Raw genomic sequence first — 9244 nt, 5'->3', positions numbered from 1 at the left:
CAGGGTCTGTCAGCAACTATCTTCAAAGCCACGCAGCCCCATTCAGAGCAACATCCCCAATTCAGAGTTCCCCGAAGGCAGTCGGGCCCTAAAAGGGGTGCCGCAAAAGTCACAAAGAGGAAGTTTGCGGGCCCTTCCCCCTTTTCTTAAGAAATGGAGGGCGAGCTTAAGAGACTCGCTATTTCTCCTGCAGTGTGTCCCTCTTCCGTTGATTTCCCAGGATCAACCTTTTATTTTACTTGTCTGGCACGGTATCATGGGCGATGTATGGGTCCTCTCTATCTTAAAATGAGGATATCTGCTTCGAGATCTTTGCTACGAGATCTTCCTCATCTAGTACGATTCCCCATATGCTTCCACCAGTTGAAACTTGTGCGATTAAAGAGACTGCAGAAAAGATGGTGTTCAGCAACCAATTTCTGGCCCTCTGCTCATGGATATTTCTGGTACCAAAATAAAGGGGGGGGTCAAGCAATTTACGAACTTACCACCATAACTAAATTTATATAGGGGGAACCTTTTACCATGGTGACCACATCCTCAGTTAGGAATGGCAAATGACCTGGCGACTGGGCGATCCACAATGACCTTCATGAAACGTACCTTCACATCCCTATCTTTCGTACCCATTTTTCTTGGATGTTAAGGTCTTCCTATTTCGCGTTCATCTTAGCATTGACACTCAGAGCCTTTTTCCAGGGTAATGGGAGTTGCTGAAGTCAATATATGTCACTGTGGATATCTATTTTCTAATGTTTCGTATTTTGGATGATATACAATGGCTGGCTAACGTCCCACAGAATATAATTGTCTAGCTGTTGGTCCATAGTGACCAGGATGGGTCTTCTACCCAACATATAGAAATCAGAGCTTACTCCATCTCAAGATCTAATCTTCATTGGGATGAATTTCTTGACGAACAGAGGATTAGGCCGTATCCCACGTGACAGGATGGTGGTTAAATAATATCGGATCAGTCATCATTCAGCTTCTATGATGTATCCTTTGGCAAGGCACTATACTCGAATATCCTACTTGTTGCTTTCAAGTAACCAAATCAAACAAAACCAAACTAAATCTGGCCGAGAGAAAGTCTTCAAACTTGAATGCAAATCAAAAGTAATAAAAGGGATCCGAGGATAAATATATTCTAATCGCTAGATGTTGTACTCTTGATCCAATCCCCAAAAGCCAACAATTTAGAGAGTGTGACATGGTTCATCAGAAGAAATGTGAAAGCCAGCTAGATCTTACAAAATTAAATTACGTTACCTTTCAAGGTTGGTAGCTGTTTAATTATATAGCCAGCATAAATTATTTCTTCAATGTAACTTTCAACAGCTGTTTAACTTGTTAAAAGTGAGAGCATTGTTAAATAAATTATGTCTATCATAAAACTGTGTATCATCAATTAGTGAGGAATAAAGGATGGATATGGAAAAGAAATTGATGGAAATAAAAAGAAAACATAACGAATACAGAATGATCGTGGTCTTTTTGACTGTCATTATTTCATATGGACCTGAGTGTTTGTACCAAATGAATATCCTTTTTTTAAATGACATCTCACTCTGAAAACTAAATAAAACATTCTGTACCACACAGTGACTTGGATTTGTGGGCAAATGCTTGACATAATTGAAGAAGTTTGTCGATAAATGCCTTTATTAAAAATAAAAGAAAAATACAACTTTCACTCAGTAAACTAAATCGCTGATCCTGCCATTTTTAATGCTCAAATAATTACTGTTACACTGTGCCCTTTGGTACGTTTTGCTTTTGGGCAGCGGCTTTCTACTTTTAACCTCATCTCAATATACTCCTCTCATAGGTGACAAGCCAAGGATACTCCTACTGGCTATTGTCAAAAACTCTCTTATCGAATATTAGTGTTCCCTTTTGATAATGTGTTTCAAGGGAGTGATAACATTTACCTGCATTTTAAGGTATGGCAATACTAAATTAAGTTCATTTTGTATAGTTATTCATGTTTCTACTTTTTTCATTAATTTAAGGATTGTAGTTATCCGTTCAGAGGAGCAAAACTATTTTACCTATGTCAGATGCTATCTTGTACACAACTTCTACAAATATATTATCTTGTACACAGTACACAATGTATACACTTATACAGACTTTGGTTATATTGCATCTTCTGTACATAATTACATTTTAATGAAATGACTAATGTTGAGTGCAAGTTACCATGCATGTACTGTATCTATGACACCTGCTTCCTTTCTTATTATAAGGAATAGTCTGCTGTTTTTATGTTAAGGCTTTCATGCCACTTTCTGTTGAATACAAGTAACATTATTCACATGATATCAAATCTACGAAAAATGAGACAAAATATAGATAAATTTCTTAGTGCCAATAATTGTATGCAATAACAAATAATTGACAACTAGCGTAGTGATTGATACCTTATACAGATGGTCTTATACTGAGGGATTGATTTGTCACCAAGGCTGTGTGATGATATACATTTTATTTTCTGTTTAGGCTTTAATGCCACCTTTCTGTTGAATACAAGTAACAAGAAAAAAGATTATATAATGATGTGACATGACATTATCGTTGGTTTTAATGAGCCAAGAACTAAACCACAGTGCATTATATTAAGTGACACTGATACAATAAAATTTGACAAGTATGTGATTTGTGTCTGCCTTTGTTATGAGAGGAAGCGGCATACCGACTCACTGTATTTTGAGACAAGAAAAGCATCACTCCCTTCGAGGGAATCTTCTTTTGTATTTGCAGGTTATGAAAGTTATGTGTCTTACTGTACTAGGAAAGACTGACGTCTGCATGGAGGTTTGTGGATCGTGGAGTAAATCGTAGATTGTGTATATACAACACCGTTACCTCAGCTGTTGCTGAGGCAAAACTGAAACAAGGTTTATTGGTTCATTAATATTTTGTCCTCAGTCATTCATCATATTTTCTTTAAAACTGAATTATTTTAACAGTTTCTAAGAAAAGAAAGGAAATATATAAATAAATGTTTGTTTTATTGATTTCAGGCTGGATGTCTTTCTTAATTTAGAGCATGATTGCATTATCCCGTATAGCAACAGTATGTGTGTACACACACACACACACACACAACAGATATATATATATATATATATATATATATATATATATATATATATATATATATATATATATATATATATATATATATATATATATATATATATATTGAATTCATTTGTATCCAGGCAGTAACCTGCAGAATGTGTCAATTAAGTAAATGAAAAGAATCATGGAAGACCAGCATAAATTTCTTTAATCAAATATTGCAAAGAGGAAAATCTAAATCGATAAAGCGCTATCCCCAGTCTATATTTGTTTAGTGCCCATATTATCAACAAAGTTTAACTGTTCTCAAGTTAAATACGTTGAAAGGTAAATTCAATGCTTATTGTAAGGATAGTCGCACCTCTATGGTAATTTATCCTGTCTGATGACCTGAGACGACAGTTTGAATTGCTTTCACATATAAAGGAAAATACATTTCTGAAGGTGGGAACAAAGTATTACTTATTATCCATTGAAGAAAATGTTAGCCAACCCTGATTTGTGTACATGTTCTCTTAGTTTGCACAGTCAATTATGACACACAATTACTGAAATGAGAATATCCTCTGATTAAGTAGAGGTTCACATATGTATTCTTTATCACATGTACATTACCATTTCAGTTTGTGATCGTGCCTCAAGATAAAGATATACTAGATCTAAGCAATTCGTGTTGTATATGTAAACCAGATATGAAGGAACTTTTTGACACTATAAACATCACTCGTATTATAGAGTTCCTGAAAGCAGTGAATATTTACTCTAAGCTAACTTTTATGCTATCACCTTGAGCAGTTTTATGCATTATATATACCGTCCCTTTTATAATATCTTTTCATCATTTTTGATTAACATACAACATTTACATCTCCCGTTGATCGGGAAGCTTTATTTTTCACCGTTACCATCTTACCGTTTTAATTTCGACTATTTGTGTTTTAATATCGCTGGTCGATATGAGACTTATCATAATTTTTAAAAGATTATACATATAACACTTTGTTTGGCGCTAAATAGCCTTCCAGTGCTGATGCGCCGTTAAAAATAAAATTAATTAATCAATCAGATTTAGCATTTAAGGTAAGAAAATAAGGACTTCTTCGATTAAACAATAAACAAAATATGTCATAATATATGGAAGACAAGATATATATTTTAAAGAAAGGAATGCTGATTGTTTCAGTTTTGTGGAAATTAAGCGTATTTTGGGCCTATGGTTAATTACTAACAGAGCCAAGTAGATTAACAAGTTGAAGATCAGATATTTTAGTTTTTGTCAAATCTTCCAAAACTTATGCCATTATCTCTAAATTTCTTGCAAAGAATAAAATGAAGTCAGCTCGAAAAAGAAAGACCAAAATTAGGGAACATATAAAAAATAGTAAAAGTATCGACTAATCCTATAGCAGAAAAAAAGATTAGAAAGATATAAAGAAAGAAAAAGGTAAGGAATGAAGTTATCATCAATGTAGCTTTGAGTCATCAAAAATCATATTCTTATTTTGTTTTACATTATTAGTGTGTATACATGCTTACCCATTTAAGATACAAAGAGAAACACTTAATTTAACCATGACAACTGTTGTATGGTTTTTGTCGTGGCACGTACCATGTAAAAAATCTTACAAAAAGCTATTTTTCCAAGTGGTTTAAAATCTACTTGTCTTGTCTGATTTAATTCTAACCCTGTAAATTGGAAGACAGGAACGTTTATACTTTGTACTTGGTTACTATATAGACCATTAATTTGGATGTTCCTTTTCAACAACAACAACAATCATGATGATGGTGGTGGTGGTGCAGATGTATATGGTGCTGGTCGTGGTGATGGTGTTGGTGATGATTACGATGATTTGGCGTAGTAGTAGTACAAAACTTTATGGATGCAACTTTTTAAACTGAATGCCAAAACATAAAGTTACTGCTGTTGCAATATCTTAATGAAAAAATTCAATTCATAGCACTCTAGCTTTCAATTAGACAACATCAATCTTTGATATAACAAACTACATTTCATTCAATATATTTCTTTTCGAAATGCAAATGGCTCAAACTACAAGATTAACTGTCTTGTGGCCAGAGTCTCATTGAAGTGTTTCGGAAGATTGCCTGCATAAATCTTACCAATTTATTTGAAATGTGGTTTGTACTGGAGAAAATGTTATGAACTTTGAGCTACTCATATAATCGATCTTCCCCTCTCTGATAAAACGAAGATATATAATACATATTTGTCTGTGCTTGTATAACTAATCTATATCCTGTGAGATCTTCCTGATGCAAGCTTCACGAAGTAATTCGGTACCAAAGTGCGCGAGAGAGAAGCGGGACTGACAATGAGAACTTTACCGCGTAACGGTGAGCTCAGTTTTCCGACTGATATACACAAAATGTTAAGTCTAAGGGGACGTGTGCATTTATGTTTATGTTCTGATCTGAAGAATTACCGATCGAAACGGGAAATGCTCATCTAAACTTAGTTCAAGGCTGTTATAACTAATTGAGGTGGGAGCAATCCATTTTTGCCAACTTTATAAAACGGGGAGGTCCCCGTTTCGAGGTGCATCCCCGGGTTGTTGATGTGTATTCTCTCTGATGCACCGTTTTACACTATTTACACCCCACCCCCACAAACACACACGCACACAAACACATACAAACACACACACACACATACACACACACACTGATACTCAGCTGAGAGAAATTCGAAATTACACAACTTATTATACTTGTGGTAATAGTACACAAGAACCTGCCAGACGTGAAGCAAAATGCTATAGGAATTATCCAGAAGGAGTATAGAATGGTACAGCATACTTGTTTTTGAAGCTTTATCCTCAGCATTATTGGTATGTATTATGGACATTGCAGTGAGTATCTTATGATATCTGGGTATTATGAGCATTAAGGTGGGTATCTTATTATACCTGGACAGTATGTGCAGTGCAAAGGGTATCTTATGATACCTGGACATTATGTGCAGTGCAAAGGGTATGTTATGATACCTGGGCATTATGGACATAGCAGAGGTATCTTATGATACCTGGGCATTATGGGCATTGCAAAGGGTATCTTATGATACCTGGGTTTTATAGGCATTGCAGTGGATATCTTATGATACCTGGGCAGTATGGGCATAGCAGTGGGTATCTTATGATACCTGGGCATTGCAAAAGGTATCTTATGATACCTGGGTATTATGGGCATTGCAGTGGGTATCTTATGATACCTGGGCAGTATGGGCATAGCAGTAGGTATCTTATGATACCTGGGCATTGAAAAAGGTATCCTATGATACCTGGGTATTATGGGCATTGCAGTGGGTATCTTATAATACATCGGCATTATGGGCATTGCAAAGGGTATCTTATGATACTTGGGCAGTATGAGCATTGCAGTGGGTATCTTATGATACCTGGGCATTATGGGCATTGCAAAGGGTATCTCATGATACCTGGGTATTATGGGATTGCAGTGGGTATCTTAAAATACATCGGCATTATGGTCATTGCAAAGGGTATCTTATGATACCTGGTTATTATGGGCATTGCAGTGGGTATCTTAAGATACATCGGCGTTATGGTCATTGCAAAGGGTATCTCATGATACCTGGGCATTATGGGGATTGCAGTGGATATCTTATGATACATCGGCATTATGGGCATTGGCGCGACCGAGTACCCGGCGGTATAACTGGGTGGGCAGACTGGGCTCATTAGCCTTGGCAGGCAACCAGTCTAAGAGAAGGGAAACTCTGACCCCAAACCCGGGCAGATGAAGCTCGTTAGCCTTGTCAGGCAGTTCATCTAGGAGAAGGAAACTCTGATTCAAAACCAACCAAGTTCCATCCATTGGATTATGGCTCCACTGCCTTGTGGATATCTTCGGGAGAAGGAAAGGCTACGGGAGTAAACCCAGACAGAAAATCAGGAGTGGAGCCCCTAAGGCGGCTGGGGGTCGACTACGACCTCCTTCCGGCAGCTCCTACATCCAAACTGGTGCCAAATGTCATGCTCAGCATTCCTTTGGACCCCACCAGCAAGGACGAGAGGGGGATCCTGACGTCTGGGCAGCCCAAGATCTCCATACTCCACGCCCAGGCTTGCGCCCTGGAGAGGACACTCCAGTCTCGCAACTGAGTGAGGAAACAACACGGAAGCTGACAGTTTACGGGTTATAAGTCCCATCCGATTGGCGTAGGGAAGGGGTGCCACGGGTCAGCTTTGACGGTGGGAGGAATCATCGTGTCCCACTGGCCAACTATCGCCCGCCTCAAGCCGGGCAGCCCCCGGTCAATAAGGTGTTGACCCGCCATCGTCTGCCTGCTCCAGTGGGTGTCTGGAGCTCAGTGTGTTGTTCAGCATGACAAGCAGACGGTAATTCCACACCAGACAAAAGAAACAAGAAACCAATAAAGAAGACTCCAGCTCTTCGATTTGCAAGCTGGAATGTGCGCACCATGTGTACAGGCATCTCCGACTACCTCAGAGAAGTGGACGACACCAGAAAGACGGCCATCATCGATAGAGAACTCACCAGACTAAATATCAGCATAGCTGCCCTCCAGGAAACCAGGCTCGCCTCTAGTGGCTCCCTCAGAGAGGAAAACTACACCTTCTTCTGTAAGGGTCGAGAACCTGAGGAGCCCCGTCAGCACGGAGTGGGCTTTGCCATCAAAAACAATCTCTAGGCCTCGGTTGAACCTCCCACAGGGGGCACTGAGCGTCTCTTGTCCATCCGCCTCACCACTGCTTCAGGTCCTGTCAACATCATCAGTGTCTACGCCCCAACCCTCACGTCATCAGAAGACGTGAAGGATCAGTTCTATGGGCAGCTGGACGAACAGATCAAAGGATGCCCCAAAAATGAACCACTATTCCTCCTCGGCGACTTTAATGCCAGAGTAGGTGCGGGCCACGAGTCATGGCCTACCTGCCTCGGATATCATGGCACTGGAAAGACCAACGAAAACGGCCAGAGACTGCTGGAGATATGCACCTACCATGGCCTGTGCATCACAAACACCTTCTTCAAGTGTAAGCCACAACACAAAGTGTCATGGAAACACCCCAGATCTCATCACTGGCACCAACTCGACTTGGTCATCACCAGGCGCTCTGCCCTTAACAGCGTCCTCTTCACCAAAACCTACCATAGTGCAGACTGTGACTCCGACCATGCCCTTGTGAGCAGCAGAGTGCGACTACAGCCACACATGCTACATCGCTCAAAACCAACAGGACGTCCTCGCATAAACACTGCGCAGATGTCAGTCCCTGCCAAGGTGGAGGAGTATGTGTCTGCCCTGAACAAGGCTCTCCAGGACCTGCCTGAGTACGACGCTACAGCCAAGTGGAACGCCATGAAGGGTACCATCTACAGTACAGCTATGTCAACGTTTGGCAAGAAGGAACGACGGGTTCTTCTGGCACCGTTACTAACACAAGTTGAAAAGTAACTTTTTTCTTTGGACGTTGAAAGGAAGGATCACAACTCTCGAGCATACTGGGCCACTTCTTGGGTCCAAGCCTCAAAATCCCATTTTTTCCAGGCACGGACATCTGTCCAATGCGGGTGTAAGTCACAAGCTACACACACACCGTCATAGACGTCTTGGGTAGCTAAAAGTTGACGAATCTTTTTTTCCCGTAGAGTTCGAGAAGTATCCAGAAGAAAACGTAAGGCTTTGAGCAAAAGGAGTCTCTCGTGAACATTTAAAGGCACCATTTTCATGTTGAATGGGGTGGTAAATACTGTTCGTAAAGAGTCCACAAGGAATCGGCTGGTAAACGAAATCCCAGAAAACAAGTCACTAAGACACACACCACTTGTCGACCCAAATTGAATGGATACAGTTCTTGTAATAATCGATGGTAATGATCCACGGTTTGAATATGGTCATTGAGTTCCTTCCACGGAATCTGTTCAATTACATACGACATAAGTCGTGGCATGGCAGCCTGTTTTTATAGTCTCTTTGTTTCGGAAACAATACACGTACTTTCTAGCCAGAGATCTTCGTTCTCCAGTGGGGAATCTAAATCTTGCATACTGTAACCTAAACTTCAAAGTTTGTTTAGATGTTTCCTCTTCCACTAAGTAGATTCCACGTAAAATATGTTGGTAATCCTTTAACTTGTCTTCCTCAATG

Source organism: Sinohyriopsis cumingii, unplaced genomic scaffold, assembly GCF_028554795.1.
Source record: "Sinohyriopsis cumingii isolate HCF-2022 unplaced genomic scaffold, ASM2855479v2 utg001742l, whole genome shotgun sequence".
Classification (NCBI taxonomy): Eukaryota; Metazoa; Mollusca; class Bivalvia; order Unionida; family Unionidae; genus Sinohyriopsis; species Sinohyriopsis cumingii.
Note: the sequence above shows the minus strand (reverse complement) of the source record.